Genomic DNA, 22,486 nt, shown 5'->3' with positions numbered 1-22,486 from the left:
TTACAAAGTAATAACGGACATAATCACTGTGGAATGTATTTTACTAAGACGTTCAATACAATCTTAAGTCAATAAACTTAAGTCAAGAAATCACACTTATACTGTTGGTAAGATCAAAGAAAATACAGCTTATTTAGGGAAAAGAGTATAGTTATTCAAATATATTCGTTTCATAAACAATACATTTAAAACTTCCAACACAACTGCATAACAACCGAAGCTGCATGGTTTACAAACTTAGCCTGCCACTAAATTAGCGTGATAAAAAAAATGCCGCTTCTAACGTCACAGTACGTTACGTTCAGGTTCAGTTTTAATTTTTATCATCCTATAAGTAACCAAAATTATTTGTTCTGAGTTCATTAAACTTAAACATTAAAACTAAATTTAGTGTATTGCTGAGAAATGCCTATATGATTTTTATATGCCTTTTTCTTGATGACAATAATAATTCACTTGATATAAATATAGGAAATAATTTATTTAGTTTATCACTGAAAGTATAAAAATTAGCGTGGCAATGTGAAATAAATTGCAGATCACTATCCTAGGCTATTTGTAAGTATAAATTAACAGTAAAGTCATTTTATATTCCATCTATTTATTGCTAGTATAATAAAATAGACTATTATGTATTAATTGTGTAGTTAAATAAGGTAGGAAATTCTAACCCATTGTTAGATCAACTTCAATGTGATTAAAAATTAAGATTATGTTTATTGTCATTACAGAATCAATATGGAACTTCATAAGGGTAGACTTTTACAAGCGGCTTTATCGAATGGTTTGATGATTTTATCCGAAGGAATAATTCAATATTACGATTTATTTCATATACCATAAGATTTCAACTTATTAGTTATAGTAATTTTAATGTAAGCAATAAACAGCAAGAAGTGACTAATATTTGGAAACTTTGAAAATGGCGATGATGAATGAGGAAAATATGTGAGATATTTTTCACAAGTGGTGAGATTTGTTTAAGTAGCTTCAACATGTGGGTTTGGCTCCTAGTAGGGGTAGGGTACGATAAGCGGACCCGGTTTTTTATATCGAAGAATGTAATCATCGATACCTAATATTCGCATCTCAAATCCTAGACTATCAATCGATATAAAAGTATCTATAGTCCTCAATGATATTAAGGGGAGCGGGAAGGCCCTATACCGACCATGTTAAATTCTACAAATTTAGGTACACTTTTCTCAGGAACCATTAAATCTATAGGCCTACAATTTTGTGTGTGTATTGTTATGATATTTATCTAACTACAGAAGCACAATGGTAAAAATTAAAAATAAATTAATAGATAATTTAGATTTTTTTTTAAAGTTATTTAAAATTTCTAGTTTTATTAAAAAAAAATTTTTTTTTTAAGCTAGTGTGTTGTGCTACACTATCTATTCTGCTTCCATGGTTAGGTAATTAGGTGTTTTATAAGTGGAAAAAAATTGGTTGCCATACCTCCATTGGTTTTTGAGAAAAATGTACCTTTGTTTAAAAAAACACAGTTTTCGGGAAACGACGGTTATATTTAAAACTAGGTACTGTACTTACTTTAGCTAGCTTAGAACATCCCAGCACCATAGGCAGGGCCATCAGCATGCTCCTGATCCTCCTCTAGAACCAGTCTTCTCTTTTTTCTAGCTGTTCTGGCTTCCTTGGTCATTAGTTGTGCAGCTTTGTCGGCTTTCTTGAGTCGCAAAACATCAAAACCATGAAGCGCGAGCACTGAGTTTTTACTCAAAGTTAGGCCTAATTCATTGTAGATATCCAACTTACTGGCAAATCCATCATTGAAACTTAGCACTGCATCCAGCACACCTAACTTCAAAGTGTTCAGTCTCACAAACACATTTTTGGGAACTTTATTCCACACTAAGTTATTAAAACTTTCGTTAGGATTTTGAGTTTTTTGGTGAAGGCACTTTTTTAGAAGTTCGGGGTTTGCTAAATCCTTATAAATTTGTTTAATTGTGGCCATTATGTCACTTGGTAAAAATACTGCATCAGTAACAACACACAGGTAGTACTATATGAAAGTTGTTCACAGTGTGGAGTAAAATTTCATGCCAAAAGCGCCGGTAGTTACTTCGTAAATAAGTTTTTTTTGCGTACTTAGGATAATCTTGCAACAAAAAGTGTTATATTTTCTGAAACGTACAAGTCTGAGTAACAAAAAATGAAAAAAAACAGAAAACTAAAATAAATTCAATTTTTTGCCTTCCCGCTCCCCTTAATATTTACAGTGATCAAACAAATTATTATAACCAAAATTAGGAAAACTGAAGACGACCACATTTGCTCCTCTCACAGTTACAGTTGTTTCTTTCCCACAAATGTCACATAATGGGTTTTTCGGTACGAGTCCCACATGTTGGAAGTCACAAAAAAAAATGTCTTATCATCTTTCAAAGCAATGTCGTGTAGTTTTCTAAAATTGACTGCCATTTTTAATAATCAAATGTTACTTCTATATAAAATTGAAATATTACATTACGAGTATTACTATTTGAAAGTGTTTACAGCTGTTGATACAGATTATTAAAAGTTAATTGTTCAAAATAATTAATCAGTATCGACTGATCATATCGATGGATATGATTAAGTAATATCGTTTGCCAATTTTCAATATAAAAAACCGGGTCCGCTTATCGTACCCTACCCCCTAGTAGCCCATGGGGAGAATTCTTTCCTCCATTTCACAAAAGCGGTTATTCATTGATATATCTATGTGGGCAAGTTATTAATATTGTGAGGTATCTTTGATATCTAATTCTAGGTCATAGTAGGTTTTGTTGTTTTGTAACATTAGTGTTAAATTAATGTTTTTTAAATTATAATGTACAAGGTTCTTCTTGTTCCTGTATTTTATTGAAACTCATTGTGTACGATTTGTGTATATCGAATTGTACAATAAAAACAACCGAATAACGAGTGTAGGCCGCTTATTAAAGTTTCCCCCGGGTAGGGTACGATAAGCGGACCCGGTTTTTTATATCGAAGAATATAGTCATCAATACCTAATATTCACATCTCAAATCCTAGACTATCAATATAAAAGTACCTATAGTCCTCAATAACAATCATATGTTTTAAATTAAAATTTATGAATTTAATATTTACAGTGATCAAACAAATTATTATAACCAAAATTAGGAAAACTGAAGACGACCATATTTACTCCTCTCACAGTTACAGTTGTTTCTTTCCCACAAATATCACATAATGGGTTTTTCAGTACGAGTCTTAACATGTTGAAGCCACAAAAAAGCAACATCGTGTAGTTTTCTAAAATTGACTGCCATTTTTATAATCAGAATTACTTATGTAAAATTTAAATATTATCCTATGTGTATTATTTTAGAGAGTTTACAGCTGTTGATATAGATTATTTAAGTTAATAGTTCAAAATAATTAATCAGTATCGATTGTTTATATCGATGGCTATGATTAAGTAATATCGTTTGCCAATTTCGATATAAAAAACCGGGTCCGCTTATCATACCCTACCCGTTTCCCCCTTCATAACTTTTCTTGTGTTAAGTATACACAACATTATAAAAAACCAAGGCTGCAGTATAGTAAGCAGCCACCATCACAATCAAATCAGGATACCAAATTATTGACGAGAAATTCTTAAACTATTAATATTAAATACAAAACAAAAATCTAATTATAGTTATTTACAATTAATTATTGCCAGCTTTTTTAATGTATTGAATAACAATAGGCTATTGTTCAAAATAAATTCAAACAAATTAAAATCACTTGTTTTGTAGATTTACTTGTATGGGTAGAGTATGATGAGTGGACCCGGTTTTTATATTGATTAGTATAATCGATACTTAATATTTGTGGTACTTTGGGATTACACCAACCACACCAGTATGAAGAACACAAAAATATAAATTTATAGAAATAGACATGATAGAACGAAAAAACAACTCTTTAATTGCAAAATTACAAACTTACAAGCATTTCCAGGTATTGTGATCGGTATTTTTGTCGCTGTTATCTTATCTTTCTCGAGAATCCCGATTACGGCAGGCCGTGCGGCATCACATGATTTGCACTGTACATAATTGCCTTTCCATTACAATTCAATTTATATTTCTGATCAGCCCCTCTAGAATTTGATATTTTACTGATAGGTACTATCTCAAGGGATGTTTTTCTTTCCTTGACATCAGCGCGGGGCAGCACCAAAGGTGCTGCCGAAGCCTGCGCTGATGGCCGGAGGCACTCGCATTTTGGGTGGCGGAATGTGATCAAGAATAAAAACCAGTGTTGAGTGTTTTTTTCAATAAAGAGTTTAGTTTTAGTTTGGTAATGTTTGTTTTTGTTTAATTTTTGTGTTTGGAGAAATGTAGAGGTAAAACACGGAAGTACAACAAAGCGACGAACCAGCTGAACGGGCGGCGAGACTCTGCAATCACGTTATCTACTAGACCGCTCGACTTTGACCTCTGTCTGAGGATGGGGAGGGGTTTGCGATAAGACAATTCCTGTTTTATATTGACGAAATATTGTTCTAACGCTAATCTAGTAATCAGTAGAAGGAAAATGTCAAATAACGATTCATGTCTGGGTGTGGTCGGTATAATCCCAAAGTACCATATTTATTTATCAAAGTCTAAGGTGTAAGGTTCATTTATCGAGTCTATCAGCATATCTAAGGTCATAATACTAATCATGTATTTGGGAAAAAAGTTGTATAAAACACAAAGTGACAATCTCATAAATAATAAAGTATGAGTATGAGTAATGATCCAACACAACAATTGAGGCGCCATCCGGAAAAAGGGCACATAAGCCATAAGTTGCTTTTGAGATATTGAGCTTTGAAGTTTTTAAACACATAACTTTTATTAAGTAATTATTTAGTCCAGGTCTTAATATATATGTTTTGTACTACTATTTATTTTTAATCTTTTATCGTGGGTTTAAATTTAATACTCTTAGTTTTAATGAAACGGTTGCTTGAAATAAAAGTGTTATGTGCCCTTTTTCCAACCAAGGGTTAGGTTTAAAATAATATGTGTAGTTTTTTTAATATAATAGTTTTTTTTATCATAAAAACTTTATTTTATAATCTATTAAGACTTAAAAATTATTTGTATTACATTTTAAAAGTTTACTGTCATATATTAGTTGTATGCCTATGAATAACACTTTTACAAAATAAAAACAAAACAAATTTTAAATTAATTTGGAGAAAGTAAAGTTGTTACACTGCAAATTTTAAGAATAAACTGTTGGTGTTAAAAGAAACTTTGAAAATCTAAACTATTCATTAAACAAGTTAGTGACTTGTACTACTGATTGGGTTCTTTCAATATCTGTTCAATCCAATCACAGTCTGATTGGGGTAAGTGTGAACACAAACTTCTTACATCTCCTATTTTGCTAGCACTAACTGTAGGAAAAGAGACAGTTGATAAGTTAACATTCTTTAAGATTTCTATATTCAATGTTGCCAAGTAGGTAAATGGAGTGTATATTGGCAAATAGTTTTCTGAGCACAGTACACTGCCACTTTTTGTGTACTTCATCATAACAAACTTCATTATCGTAAACTTTCTTGAATTAGATTTTGGTACAGGTAGAAAAAAGTTGGATAGTGCAGCTTCCCAATCTTTGATTAATGCTCGATCCATTGCCATTTTGAATCTAGAAGGCCTTTCTCGACAACTTACTATAGCTTCCAACCAAGGAGTAGCATTTCCAATCACTTCCCTCTTTTTAATTTTAGAACGTACTAGACCAAAGTTACGGTCACATTGGCTGAATGAGTGACCACGTACTGGGTAAAGGTGGACCATTTCTAAATAATGAGATTTTGCAAACCAGGTACACAATTTTGTTACAGTTACATTCCTGTTTTGTCCTCCTGTTGCATCAGACATTAAAACAATAGTTTTGGTATTTGGGAACTTCTGCAGATTTTTCTTCAATGTTTCATATACAAAGGACACTACAGAGTTGCTATTTTTACTTGCCTGTGTTTCCATGTGGCAATAAAAGTACGACGAATCATCGTCGTAAAATACATGAACGTTAAAGACATATAACCAAAGACATCGTTTGTAAAACTGACTATTCACACTAAGCTTGGGAATGGGATAGTTTTGTCCATAATAAAACTCTATAACTAAGTGAGATGTGGTGTCTTCTTTAGCCTTGGAAATAAAATCTGCTCTCAAAGAGTGATGTTTCTTGTATTTTCTTTTGTGGGTTTCCAGACTCACTTTGCAAGGATCATTTGCATCTTTTGCCAGCTTTTGTGAACACTCGGAACAAAAATCGCATATGTCTGTCTTAGGACGGTTAAACCCATACTTAAAATGACTTCTGAATAGCTTACGATAATGTTCGTATGAAAGTTTTAGAGGCCTGGTTGGTTGTTTCACAATAGTAAATCTTAAATAAATCAAAAAGGCTCTTTATATTCAGTTGTGGGTTTTAAAAATATTTTAGATTTGTTTTATGAGTACAATAGTGGCTAAAATCACTTGCAAATAGTTGTAAATGAGCCTTCATTACATCTATGATGTAATCTATGTCTTTGGTTATATGTCATCATAGATGTAATCTATGATGACATCTATAACATCAGATTGTAACTTATGTGGGCGGTTATCATGTGTTCCCCGCCTTTCCTGAAAATCTGCTCCACTTACGGACTTAGACTGAACAGTACGAAGCCTTTTGATAGAAATCTGAAAAATAGTTAGAATAAACTTTTGGCATACCTTAACTTGATTGCCACTGTGCTTGATGCAGTAAGACCAAGTTTTAAGGCGAGGTATCTTCTGGTTGTTATTTATGTTGGTGTTAGCAGACAGGGTCATACAGGCAGATAAGTAGGCATCTTGAAGTGCTTTGTTTTGTCCATTGTAGAATGAATTATACATGTCACTTTGGTCTTGAAGTGAGAACTGTTCATAGCACTTATTTTTGTAACATTCACTAACCAAAGTAAAATCTTTTGATGGAACAACTGTACCTTTAACAGTAACATACGCTTCACCCCGAACTCTACTAAGTTTAGCACTTTCACGTTTCTTATTTACGTATTTATGCATTAACCGTCTCTTCTTCTCAACTGGCTCAGTGTTATCCATTTCTATATTAGAAATAAACATTAAAACCACAAACTACAAGAACAATGCGTCACTAGGTTATGTTGTGGTTCTACAGGCTTGTAGTTGTGAATCATGTGTTACAAAAACTGCACTTCTGACCTCTAGTGTTGAGATATTGAACTGACATTTTTACAGAGTATTAACAACAATATGGTGGATTAGAAAAACAATAGGCCTATGTGCCCTTTTTCCGGATGGCACCTCAATTAGAACTGGAAATAGGAAAAATTAATTAATTTTAACAAAAATGATAACAGCACAACAAACATTTATAACAGAAAATACAAAATATGCCTAACTCTTTTCTCCTGGGTATCAATGATTAACCGATTTCAAAGAAGTTGATGAAAGTATCCTCTCTAAGAAGACCATATTTCTTTTCCATATAAATACTCACTTATATTACATGCAAGCAGGTCAGCTGATAAGCCACTGTTTAAACTTCATTTCATGGTCCTCCACGAGCCTTTGGCTGTGTTAATGTCTATAAAAGACAAAATATTAATTGAGGAAATGCAATGAAAAAGTGTTGTAAAGTTGTACAAGTTAGTTATTGCTCAAAAATCAGTATCGGTTCATTACATCGATAGTTATAATTAAGTAATCGGTTGTCAATATCAATATAGAAAACCTGGTCCGCTTATCGTACTCTACCTGGCTATTTGAGTAATGGCCACAAGTTCAACAGCAATGTACATGTGTTATTTTTGTGTCATAAGCTTTCGGCATGTTTATCGTTCAAATTAGTAAGAAGTAACTTAATGTTACACTGTTTTTTGTTACATAGACAAGATAAGTGGTTCTCAACCTGAGGATCATGAAAGAAAAAAAAAAACTAAATTTTTCCATAACAATCAGGTCCAAAAATTTAGTAAGATAATGTGTATTTAAATGTAACGGTTTCCCGGTTAAAGTTATTTTATATTAATTACTCTTAATATTTCTATAAATCAATGAATAAACCATTAAATGGCAGATAGAAACACTGGGCAAGCAACAAGTGCATGGGATCGTACTTGCAGTGTCAGCATTGTTTCGTCACCACTCTTTTCCTCTTCCCACATGACTGCTGCATTGACACATCTACCAACTCTCTCCCAAAATAAACTAAAATATTCCTACCGTACTCAGCAATAAAAATAACAATTACATATAATTTTGTCAGTATATAAGAACTGTTAAAAATAGTCTACACCAAATTTAGCAAAAGGCTACTTTCACTGAGCTGTTCCCTTAAAAGTTAATTCACATAAATATGACATTACAAATATTGACATCAAATCCAGGTACTCACTTTTTTACCTAGCCAAAATCTGTCCACATGATCGCTCTTGTGCAACAGATTGTTTTATTAGTCTGTTGATAACTCTGTAAGTTTGTCATGTACCATAGCACCAAGGTTTGCTTTTATAACATCTTCTCATTGAATGGATGTAAAAGCCATTGTGAGCCATAAGTAGCCTATCCTCATTTGGAATCTTCTGTAGTCCAAAAACCAACTTTTCAAAACTTCCAGATGATTAGACATAAGCAGCGAACAAATTATCAGGTCAAGCAAATCATCTTGTACACCAGAAACAAAGTTTATAAATTCAAGCTTCAAAGGAATTTTCAAAATTCATTTTCTAATTTACTCGTTTGATCCTAAGTGATATTTTTTGCAAACCCATTTAGAGGCCCAATACGCAATTTGGATTAATCACTCTTCATCGACAAATGTTCTGGAATCAGTGATTAGCATCTTCAAGGAGTTATATGAGTGTTGGTGCTTTAAGCAATTTTTAATGCTATTATATGTTACATGAAGAGCATTTTGGTTAGTTTTAGTCATTTGAGTAATATTTCCTATTTGATATCCCACCCCTTCAGTTACAGTTTACGGTCGGGGGTCATCAAAGACAAAAAGGGAACTTAGGTTAAAATGGTTTAAAATCCCTGGCCTAGTTATTTTTTTATTATTCATTAAATTATTAATTTCATAGAAGATATAAAAACAACTGAACTATACTGTAACATTAAATACCTATAACTTAATTCAGTTCGACAATTCGATTTCTGAAATTTAGATGATCATCAATATTGATGATTTGGTTGTGGTGATGGCCGCTTATGTTGTCAAGTAAGAAACTATATCTAAGTAAAAATATAATCTAAAAAATCATGTTTTAATACTGGTTTGAACACTAGAAAAAATAATAGAGTAAAAGCCAATGTAAAACAAGATGTAAAATGTAGGTGGCAAGATTTTATTTCAGCACACTCTTGTGTTGGGTTATTCTCCTTACCTCGCCGAGCTTTTATTACTTAAACGCTGTTATGGAACCTAACTCAATGAACAAAAATGTGAATGTATTATGTGGTAAGATATTTTAATAAGGATCACCTGCAATTTTATAGGAAACTTCATTTCTATACAGACAGGAATGAGTTCTCCGATGGTGGGTGTCCATTCAAGGAATTTGGCTGAACATCACGTAGTAGGCTGACACAAATATTTTGTTGTCTGACGAGGGAGTGTAAAAATGTAAAAATGTACATACAAACTAAGTATAAATAGTAAATAAAAATTATAAAATAATTCAAAAGTCTGGGTATTAATATCACATGGTTAATATTCGTCAATAGAGTAGAAAGCATTAATTTTTAACCGTTTACTTAACACTAACTTAAATCTATTTATTTCTACACTAAAAGCTCTCTGAGGTAGTTTATTAAATAATTTAATCTTCATGAAGATGTGGCTACTTTTTGATTTTTCCAGCCTTACTGAAACTTGTTTAAGTAAGTAGTTATTCCTTGTATTGAGAGTATGAATATTTTGTCTAAATTTAAAATTGTACAAATTTTCCTTAACACTAACTAAACAAGAATAAATATACATACTAGGAAATGTCATTATTTGAAATTCTTTAAAAATGGGCAAACATGACTCTCTTTCTGGTATAGATTTAACTGTCCTTAGAGCTTTCTTTTGCCAAATAAAAACTCTATCTGCATGACTGCTATTACCCCAAAGTGTAATTCCATACTGAAGATGAGAATTAAAAAAGGCATAGTAGGTTGTAATCAACATGGACAAGTTAATAAAATTCTTTAGTTTTCTCAATAAGTAGATAACCATAGATAACTTTTTACAGAGACTATTAATATGTGAGCTCCAACTTAACCTGCTGTCTAGATGAATGCCAAGTAATTTAACAGGCTTACTACTTTGAACTACTTCCCAATTCAGAGAGAAAATTATTTTTTCAGTTTTACTATTATTTACCATCAATCCATTTGCATTCTGGTCATTTACATTATTTGTCTAATCTAATTTTCTTTAGATTATTTTTGGTTTGTTAGAACCGGTTTGCCACCAGACTAGAGACTCAATAGATTTTCTGGTTTTTCATGTTGCTGAGTCAATAATGTTTTTGTAATCAAATTTCAAAGTAATGTTGATTTGGGCGCACAACAACAATAAACTATCAAGCTTTTCATCAACCATTGACGATCTAATTTCTGACTTTACTCCTTCCAAAGCTGAAAAGGTTTGTTCTGCAGTTCAGTTCGTCACAGGTAGGGTTAGATATATTCTGAGAGCGGGTTCCAAATTGGAGAAAGTGTTCTCTAATTGGTTTGATTTTTTGTAGGCGTACATTTCTTTGATTTTTGTAATGTGGTCCAAAATCTTGTATTGTTTAAAATGGTTACATTCCTGGGCAAAGTCATGTCCATCAATATCTTTCTGATATATTTCACAAACATTTTAGCTTCACAAGCTACCTCTTTGGAATTTTTGTCTTGTAAGTTCCGGAAGATCGTAAATCTTGTGTCAAGATTTTTAATAGCCTCTCTTCTTTTGTCTAGTCCACTATAAGGTTGTTAACTATAACAACAAGTATTCCAGTGCGGAATCTCTCGAGGAGACGTTGGTTCCATGCTAGTGTCCATGTTTTCATTGGAAATAATTTTCTTCTTCCTTTGCCATATACAGGTTCTTCTTTATCTGCAAGTTTTAATGCTTTTGACTCGTAATAATCAAATGAGTCTTTCTTTTTTTCATTCAAAAACGAGGATAGTGTTTCAAGTTCCTTTGTAGCGCCAAAAAGATCCAGTCTTGATTTTGAAGGGTCTGACTTGTTTTGTCCACTCTTTCAAAAATTTCATCCTAGATTGCATTAAGTAACTATCATTTGATATCCTAAATAACACAGGATTTTATTAAACACTCTATCGATATTTATGTTATAAGGTGGCATGAACATAACTCGTTGGAACGTGTTGTATTGCATGTGTATTTCATTTATTTTTATGCGTAAATACCAGAAATATTAGTGGTCAGTCAAGGTATTAAATATTTTATTGTTTTACTGAAAAGCTGTTCAACTCGCTTGGTTTTCATTACTAGCCAGTGTAACTTGTTATATTCAGTTATTAATTTTTAAATCAAAACAACAATTACTCATATTTTCCTAAAACTTATTTGCATTAAATGATTTTAACTTTCTTAGATACATTTATTTGTCTTAATTCTATACCTTAAAAAGCCTACTTTTACTATGGTTGGTTACAATTTCATTTATTTACAATCTCATTCGTTAACGGATCTTTACCTTGTACTGACACAGTTTTCAGGTCCTCAAACCTGAAACTGCTGCTAAAAACAAGGTGGCGCTCTCTGATAATCCTGTTAACTTGTAAATACTGTGGTGATTGAGATAGTTTAATTCAATAAGGTTTTAAAAAAATGTTCTTCCGTTATAGAAGAATCTAATAAAACTTTCTGTTTTCTAGAAAACCAGTGTTTTATTGGACACATATCGTCCTCACAACGTGACTCTGGACAAGAAATAACACTTGACAGAACAACAGGCAGAAAATGGGAAAATTCAATAAATATTCCTCTGTCAGCGTGAGTATATTGTTCATACAACATGTAATAACATAAAGCATGGGTTTTCATGTTGAAAACTTATTTTTAAATATATGAGACAATAGATAAATATATGAGAATAGATAAGACAAGATCCCAACATTGTAATAATGTTAAATAATATTTCCGAATTCCCTAAAGTACGGAAAATTGTCTTGCGTGTGACTTTCACGTGTTGAAAAGTGCCATAAATTCAAACATCACATATTTAAAGTTGAAGAAATTCTTCCAGAATGTAGATATGTAAAAGTCCAACTACCATTACTTAAAATCCAAGAAAAAATTGTAAAAGAAGTGGTGTAGACGACATTCGTTCAAATCCATCTATGTTCGTACAAATCCAGTCTATTGATGTTGAGGTTAAATGGGTTATTCGGGTTGGCATGAGCTTTTGTCTTGATATATTGTAGTATGATAAGAAGTTTTCCAATTTGTTATTCTCTTCATTTGCCTGGAGGTTTAAGTTTCCTTCCTCATTTGGATGGCAGTCAGTCAGATGGTTGTTGAGTTTCATTTCAATATATGAAGTTTTACACTTGTATAGCTTCAGACAACGCGATGAAAAATTGTATATTTGTAATTACAGTTTCTTCGAGATGATTTCCCCCATCGGACATTACTGTCACATATAGGATAGTTAGATTTTTTAACCCTTTCCGGACGAAACAGAGGCACTGCCCGTTCTGCGTAGCTCCACTAGTGGACAAAACATTGGGGACTAGACGGATGGCGTAACGTTCATATAACCATGTCTAGGAAACTAATTTCTACTTGTATTCCAATGTATTATAAACCACGTGTTTATATCACATAAATTGTTTGCCACAGTCGCTTTATCTTACTAACTCTATTTATTTGTATGCCAATGAATGAGGCTGGAATCTATAATCATGTGGTTGGTGATGGAAACTAGCACTTGATAATTAAATTCTAGCACCAGCTTTTAACATGGATTATCCACTCTATATTTATTATTGTTTACTCTATGTCAATCACTGCTTATATAGTGGAGTCATGTGTCAAGGGTTGTTAACTTGATTCACGTGTAAAGCAGAGTAAGTAACTGAAAGAGATAAACTAGAGAAGCAATGGTACCAAACATTGAGAAGTAAATATTCTCCAATCAGCATTTTTTAGAGCCTGTTTTTAGTCAGCTATGTGCAACACCAGTGACAGGCGACTGTTTATACACAGCAATGACCAAGTACCAGCAGATACTTATACTTCACTACAACAGTGCCTGGAGGATACAGCTCACAACATCAAAGCCCACTACTGCAGCTCTGAGTATCAGCAGATACTTATATTTCACTACAACAGTGCCTGGAGGATACAGCTCACAACATCAAAGCCCACTACTGCAGCTCTGAGTACCAGCAGATACTTATATTTCACTACAACAGTGCCTGGAGGATACAGATCACAACATCAACGCCCACTACTGCAGCTCTGAGTACCAGCAGATACTTATATTTCACTACAACAGTGCCTGGAGGATACAGCTCACAACATCAAAGCCCACTACTGCAGCTCTGAGTACCAGCAGATACTTATATTTCACTACAACAGTGCCTGGAGGATACAGCTCACAACATCAAAGCCCACTACTGCAGCTCTGAGTACCAGCAGATACTTATATTTCACTACAACAGTGCCTGGAGGATACAGATCACAACATCAAAGCCCACTAATGCAGCTCTGAGTACCAGCAGATACTTATATTTCACGACAACAGTGCCTGGAGGTTACAGATCACAACATCAAAGCCCACTATTGCAGCTCTGAGTACCAGCAGATACTTATATTTCACTACAATAGTGCCTGGAGGATACAGATCACAACATCAAAGCCCACTATTGCAGCTCTGAGTACCAGCAGATACTTATATTTCACTACAACAGTGCCTGGAGAATACATATCACAAGCCATCTTAGTTCAACCAATTTAAAATAATTGTTTATTTTTCCATATGTACTTGGTAAATAGTGAGTGACACGTTTTCACTATGTGCTGGTGGGGAATATTGTATTGCAAATAGTTCTTTTCAACACAAGATGTTAATTTAATTACAATGGAACACCGCAATGCAGAACTGTTGTTTGTCTAAGGTGGTGAATATGTATAGCTAAGCAGAATATTTGTATATGCAATTTCAGCTGATATGGGTTTGTTCTGAATCATAACACAACACTCATATGGGTCCAACAATTCAGGAAAACGAGGAACATAAAGGAACATTAACAATAAGAAAAATATAGGTTCAAAACGTAGTGTAACAATACCAGAAAATATCGCTAGATTAGGAAAGCGTAAGCCAGATGCTCAGGACAGTCGGCTATACCTTGTGATAGTGAGGTAGCAATTAATTGTAAATTTGTTACATTAATTTTGCATAAATGCGTAGTATTTGTTAGGAAAAGTTATTGTGCTGTAATAATAATTGAAGGTGACATGGTAATTTTTTTCAACATTTTCAGGGTACTCTTTGATGTATAAACATTCGTTCTGTGTATCTCCAAGTAGAATGCTCTTATATAAACAACTTGAAAGTGAAATTATTTTATATTTAATTTCTAAAACCAAGGTAGATTTTTGAATCAACCATTGAAGCATTTCTGAGTATTGGGACATCAAGATTAGCTTTGTTGTGAACAACTATGAAGGATTGACACATATTGTAGCCAACAATCAAGTATTACAAATGAACGAACTGAAATCCAAGTTGCTTGGCGTTTTCATCACCTTGACCTACAGAAATACACCAACAACGTTTTGATACAATAACAAGCGTATATAACGTATGATAAATATGGTCTTACAAGTAAAATACACAAACTATTTATAGTTTGTTGAACTTATTACAGATTACAGGTAAGGTGCATGGAAGATAGTATTTAAAAGGAAGAACCAGTTTGTTGTCCAAACTGTTACGCCTGTTTTAAGAAATTTTTTTAATACAAATTCAATGTAACTAAACCGTTTATCTTTAGTTTCAGTTTCTTTGGTGATAAGGTGTCTTATGATACTGGTATTATCACTGCTTCTGCTGCAAGGAGGGATGACTACAGCTGAAAAGAAATCGGTCTACAGCCCACTTGTTCCTTGATGCTGCTATCAAAACGACTGAGATTACGCATTCCAATGGCTTCTGTGAAGGAGACACAGGGTTTGTTGGAGATCAGGTTCCGACCAAAAAGCCTTGTCCACATGGAGTATTTTTGTATCAGACATTCATCAATTGACTACCTCCCGACGATCTTTATAAATCCATGAGCAGATACAGAAGAAAAAAATCTTGCATCACACTGACTCCTTCAAAACAGACCATCCTATCGGGGGAAAGTACTTTTGTATGATTTAGATAAATTCGCACACATTTGAGTCAATAAATCAAACTGGACACTTCACTTGAACTCTGTGTTGAAAACTTGTAAAGTTACCTGCATCACCACCACTGCAAAACAACCCTTCACTTTGGACATGAAAGCTGTGGTATGTGATGTATATAAATTAGAAACTAACTGATAGAACTGGACACACTATATGGATTTGCTCAGACACTAAAAGAATTTAGAAACAGCATTATTGCTACCAGGACCATAATTTTTCATCGGTCGTCAATGACGAGTTTGTTTGACCATTTAACTCGTCCATTACCATTCCCTCCTCTCTGGAATCACACTCTACGTCTACACTATGTCCAATCAAAGCACATCCAACTGTCAAATCTCCCCCCCCCCCCTTTTCTGAAACATACTTGTCCTGTGTTTGGGGAGCTTAAATATTGCCACTGATGGTGTCACAGTGGTAGTACACTCCTTCCAGATGATCAAACACGAGATCACTATTGGTAGTGAAATACGACGCAACATAACTCCACTACATCCTGAAGATGAACATCATGGTACCAGTGAAACCAGCCATCAATATGATGACAGTCAAGGCAAAGGAGAAAGCCACCTGCTCTTTGTTGCCATTCTTCAATCCAATTTCCACCACAACATATCCGCTGTTTTGGATTCCAGAAGGGAGGAGATAACCTCGTCAGCAGAGCCATCATCCAACATGTTGGGAGTGTATGATTCTCAAATGATGATATGGTCATTACCAATGTCCAGGTGCATTATAAAAGAAGACAAAGCATTGTATCTTGACAGTATTCAAAGTGGGGACAGTAATCTGTGCAGCCTGTGTGTAATTAACATTATACTCATATGTCACGAACAACATTACGCCTAGAACTGTGTTCGATAATAGATCACGATGAATAGATGCTCAAAAGCTGTGAGATTAAGTTCCCAAGTGTGACCATTTTTCTCTTTTTTTCTTCTCCTTCCTTGAATTGCATAATTCCAACTCATTCGATACAATGCTCTGTACTTGATGTTCAGAAATAAAGCATTATTCTATTCTATTATACTATAAGGGACAGCATATTGCCATGCATTTAAGCCTCAAGAGTCTTTGGTGCACAACAGAAGTATACCATGAGGCCAGCCAATATACAGTTTCAGCAGTTCTACAAAATGATCCTCCTGGGGAAATTCACCACCCTCGTCCAGACTACCAAACATGGCGTAGTTTTCCCTTGCTATTGCAGAACAATCAAAGAGCACCACACAATCTACAGAGCGTATTCATCCAGAAGATGCTTCCTCTGGTGACCAAGATATACAACCTGCGAAGACACTGATCTACCTAAGAAGAGAACATCAGACACTACCTTTGGAGAATGTAACTGCAGGACTAATCGATTCATCCTCAGACCCTTAGTCTCCACCTTCTTTCATATTCAGTTTGAACCCACTTCAAGACATCCCCTGATGGTTCACACCTCGAAATACCACATAACGGTTGAGGCCCTGTCATGTTGGACACTGAGCCCAAGTTGGCCGGAGCATCACAGCTCTTTCATTACTAAAGACCTCCTCATGACCAGGAACCCAACAGACAGTCACATTTTTTTATTCTGCCAAGGGAAGAAAATACTTGATAAAAATCCCAGACAAGTTTGGAGTTCAACACACAAGAATCCAACGCCTTTAGTAAACGAAACTATCTGTGAAAGTCATAATCGTATTACTCCTATACCGCAAAGATTTCATGAATTCTGTGACTTCTGCCTGAAAAATCGTAGAGTCAGGACACATGGGGACCACTACCTCCTTACATGGTCTTAGCTACACAATTCCCCCATTCTCATCCCATCACACCAGTTCTCCACCATTTTCAAAGCTGTATTGATCTATGTGTATTTCAAAGCGTGACTGTTGTGTTATACTTGCCACTTACAAGAACTACTATGTCATCTGCATACCTCTGTGCGAAAATGCCACTACTGTACAAAGACACAAGCAGTCATCCGCAACTACATTCCACATTAAGGGAGAAAGGACGTTACCATGGGGACACCCTCGTATTCTTGCACTGATAAGAGTGGGCACCCTACCCGAAGACAGAGCCTTTATCTAGTCGCATGTCTGGCCATCAGTACTACGTTTCGAGACTGTACTAACAATTGCTTATGTTGTCAACATCCGATGTCCGGAGACAACTGTGACTACGTCTCACTCTGCTCAATCCTACATACTAATTGATGCAGGGCTTAGTCGCATGATCTTCCTGAAGTGCTAATTTGGATGAAGAGTGCGCTACAGGGACGATTCCCAAACAAACCTAGCATTAATTTTCTTCATGGTTTTGAGAATAAAGGAAAACAGACATCGGCCTAACGGACTGCATAATCGGGGAGGGAGAAAATCCAATACCTGCTGCAAGCAAACCGTTCTAATTTCTTCCCCACAGGACATTTGCAAGGGCTAAACGAGTTGATCTCTTGACTGTATTATAAATCTGTTCTCTGTTGCTACCATCAGATTCCAGTTGTGTTTTTAAGTTTTCCAAGTCTGTATTTCTTGGATTCCTATACTGCACTTTTTCAAGATGTTACCTTGAGCAGAGAGGAAAGGCTCATCAGACGCATGCCAGTCGTGTACCCGATTAACCATACCCTCCCGTCATAATAGTCATATTCGTCACCTCTCTTCGCGAACTTAGGACCATCACCCACATCTGCAATATGTGGATATTATATATTCTACAAGCGACTTACCACTGCTATTTCTGTTGGTCCTGTCTCACATCTCACTATGTAAGTTAGTATCGAAGCCAATGAATTCCACACCATCTTCTCAGCATGATCCATTAAAGACGCCATCTATCTGGAGGGTGCAGAATCCACATCTTCAGATGTAAGATATGAAGAAAACATTAGGATTCGTCCAGAGCCAGTTTGACGTCTGGCCAATTAGTCTGACGATGGAAATATCTTGGAACAAAATTACACAACAAGAATGTTTTTTACACTATTGCTTACAAGAATACATGCTCTAATTTTATGAACAAGGGTGCTAACAAGTTTACTCCAGTCATGAAAAGCCTTGATACCTTTCCCTTAAAAATACAGGGTTGCTGTATCAGGGCCATATAACATTCTTAGCATAAACTGTGTGTACAGGCCACAGCAGAAGACGCGTTGTTGTGCTGCATTTTTCCAGAAAGACCTTGATCCCCATGATCAGCCGTCACACCTCGTGCCATCAATTGGAACTGCTCTACACAAATAAACACCCTCCAGTTCCTTATATTAAGAGTACATGCAGACTTCCTTATCCAACAATTACCATAATTCTGGAACCGCCCGTGCGTACATCCTCACACCAATGGACACCCTCCTGTTCCTCATTAAGAATCGCTGCAGACTACTCATCCACCAATAACAATTGATTCTGGAACTTCCTGTGTTGACAGCCTCACACCAACAAATACCCTCCAGTTCCTCAATAAAAATCGCTGCAGACTACTCATCCACTAATTACCGTAATTCTGGAACTTCCTGTGTGTACATCCTCACACCAATGGACACCCTCCAGTTCCACATATTAAGAATCGCTGGAGACTACTCATCCACCTATTACCGTAATTCAGGCACTTCCTGTTGGGACATCCTCACACCAATGGACACCCTCCAGTTCCACATATTAACAATCGCTGCAGACTACTCATCCACCAATTACCGTAATTCTGGAACTTCCTGTGTGTACATCCTCACACCAATTGACACCCTCCAGTTCCACATATTAAGAATCGCTGCACACTACCCATCCACAAATAACCATAATTCTGAATCCGCCTGTGCTTACATCCTCACACCAATGGACACCCTCCAGTTCCACATATTAAGAATCGCTGGAGACTACTCATCCACCTATTACCGTAATTCAGGCACTTCCTGTTGGGACATCCTCACACCAATGGACACCCTCCAGTTCCACATATTAACAATCGCTGCACACTACTCATCCACAAATAACCATAATTCTGAATCCGCCCGTGCTTACATCCTCACACCAATGGACACCCTCCAGTTCCACATATTAAGAATCGCTGCAGACTACTCATCCACCAATTACCGTAATTCTAGAATTTCCTGTGTGTACATCCCCACACCAATGGACACCCTCCAGTTCCTCATTAAGAATCGCTGCAGACTACTCATCCACCAATTACCGTAATTCCGGAACTTCCTGTGTGAACATCCTCACACCAATGGACACCCTCCAGTTCCACATATTAAGAATCGCTGCAGACTATTCATCCAACAATTACCGTAATTCTGGAACTTCCTGAGTTGACATCCTCAAACCAATGAATACACTCCAGTTCCACATATTAAGAATCGCTGCAGACTACTCATCCACCAATAACCATAATTCTGGAACTTCCCGTGTGGACATCCTCACACTAATGGACACCCTCCAACTCCTCATTAAGAATCGCTGCAGACTACCCATCCACCAATTACCGCAATTCTGAACCGCTTGTGCGTACATCCTCACACCAATGGACACCCTCCTGTTACTCATTAAGAATCGCTGCAGACTACTCATCCACTAATAACCATAATTCTGGAACCGCCTGTGCTTACATCCTCACACCAATGGACACCCATCAGTTCCACATATTAAGAATCGCTGCAGACTACTCATCCACCAATTACCGTAATTCTGGAACATCATGTGTTGATATCCTCAAACCAATGGACACCCTCCAGTTCCACATATTAACAATCGCTGCACACTACGCATCCACAAATAACCATAATTCTGAATCCGCCCGTGCTTACATCCTCACACCAATGGACACCCTCCAGTTCCACATATTAAGAATCGCTGCAGACTACTCATCCACCAATTACCGTAATTCTAGAATTTCCTGTGTGTACATCCCCACACCAATGGACACCCTCCAGTTCCTCATTAAGAATCGCTGCAGACTACTCATCCACCAATTACCGTAATTCCGGAACTTCCTGTGTGAACATCCTCACACCAATGGACACCCTCCAGTTCCACATATTAAGAATCGCTGCAGACTATTCACCCAACAATTACCGTAATTCTGGAACTTCCTGAGTTGACATCCTCAAACCAATGAATACACTCCAGTTCCACATATTAAGAATCGCTGCAGACTACTCATCCACCAATAACCATAATTCTGGAACTTCCCGTGTGGACATCCTCACACTAATGGACACCCTCCAACTCCTCATTAAGAATCGCTGCAGACTACCCATCCACCAATTACCGCAATTCTGAACCGCTTGTGCGTACATCCTCACACCAATGGACACCCTCCTGTTACTCATTAAGAATCGCTGCAGACTACTCATCCACTAATAACCATAATTCTGGAACCGCCTGTGCTTACATCCTCACACCAATGGACACCCATCAGTTCCACATATTAAGAATCGCTGCAGACTACTAATCCACCAATTACCGTAACTCTGAAACTTCCCGTGTGGAGATCCTACACCCTCCAGTTCCACATATTAAGAATCGCTGCAGACAACTCATCCACCAATTACCGTAATTCTGGAACTTCCTGTGTGAACATCCTCACACCAATGGACACCCTCCAGTTCCTCATTAAAAATCGCTACAGACTACTAATCCACCAATTACCGTAACTCTGAAACTTCCCGTGTGGAGATCCTACACCCTCCAGTTCCACATATTAAGAATCGCTGCAGACAACTCATCCACCAATTACCGTAATTCTGGAACTTCCTGTGTGAACATCCTCACACCAATGGACACCCTCCAGTTCCACATATTAAGAATCGCTACAGACTACTAATCCACCAATTACCGTAACTCTGAAACTTCCCGTGTGGAGATCCTACACCCTCCAGTTCCACATATTAAGAATCGCTGCAGACTACTCATCCACCAATTACCGTAATTCCGGAACTTCCTGTGTGAACATCCTCACACCAATGGACACCCTCCAGTTCCACATATTAAGAATCGCTACAGACTACTAATCCACCAATTACCGTAACTCTGAAACTTCCCGTGTGGAAATCCTACACCCTCCAGTTCCACATATTAAGAATCGCTACAGACTACTAATCCACCAATTACCGTAACTCTGAAACTTCCCGTGTGGAGATCCTACACCCTCCAGTTCCACATATTAAGAATCGCTGCAGACAACTCATCCACCAATTACCGTAATTTCGGAACTTCCTGTGTGAACATCCTCACACCAATGGACACCCTCCAGTTCCAAATATTAAGAATCGCTGCAGACTACTAATCCACCAATTACCGTAACTCTGAAACTTCCCGTGTGGAGATCCTACACCCTCCAGTTCCACATATTAAGAATCGCTACAGACTACTAATCCACCAATTACCGTAACTCTGAAACTTCCCGTGTGGAGATCCTACACCCTCCAGTTCCACATATTAAGAATCGCTACAGACTACTAATCCACCAATTACCGTAACTCTGAAACTTCCCGTGTGGAGATCCTACACCCTCCAGTTCCACATATTAAGAATCGCTGCAGACAACTCATCCACCAATTACCGTAATTTCGGAACTTCCTGTGTGAACATCCTCACACCAATGGACACCCTCCAGTTCCACATATTAAGAATCGCTGCAGACTACTAATCCACCAATTACCGTAACTCTGAAACTTCCCGTGTGGAGATCCTCACACCAATGGACACCCTCCAGTTCCTCATTAAGTATCGCTGCAGACTACTCATCCACTAATAACCATAATTCTGGAACCGCCCGTGCTTACATCCTCACACCAATGGACACCCATCAGTTCCACATATTAAGAATCGCTGCAGACTACTCATCCACCAATTATCGTAATTCCGGAACTTCCTGTGTTGACATCCTCACACTAATGGACACCCTCCAACTCCTCATTAACAATCGCTGCAGACTACTCATCCACCAATTACCGTAATTCTGGCACTTCCTGTGTGGACATCCTCACACCAGTGGACACCCTCCAGTTCCACATATTAAGAATCGCTGCAGACTACTA

At 36.4% G+C, this 22,486-nt stretch overlaps 1 long non-coding RNA gene across 1 annotated transcript; it reads left to right on the top strand.

The window, feature by feature from the left end:
• The first annotated feature begins 317 nt into the window (after window positions 1-317).
• On the top strand, window positions 318-18,318 carry LOC124358066. The gene is made up of 3 exons (XR_006922037.1): window positions 318-558; window positions 11,928-12,045; window positions 15,057-18,318. It is a non-coding gene; the product is annotated as an uncharacterized LOC124358066 (long non-coding RNA).
• Window positions 18,319-22,486: the final 4,168 nt, after the last annotated feature.

This window comes from Homalodisca vitripennis, chromosome 3 (genome assembly GCF_021130785.1).
Source record: "Homalodisca vitripennis isolate AUS2020 chromosome 3, UT_GWSS_2.1, whole genome shotgun sequence".
Taxonomy (NCBI): domain Eukaryota; kingdom Metazoa; phylum Arthropoda; class Insecta; order Hemiptera; family Cicadellidae; genus Homalodisca; species Homalodisca vitripennis.
Note: the sequence above shows the minus strand (reverse complement) of the source record. Positions and strands in the feature narration are given on the sequence as shown.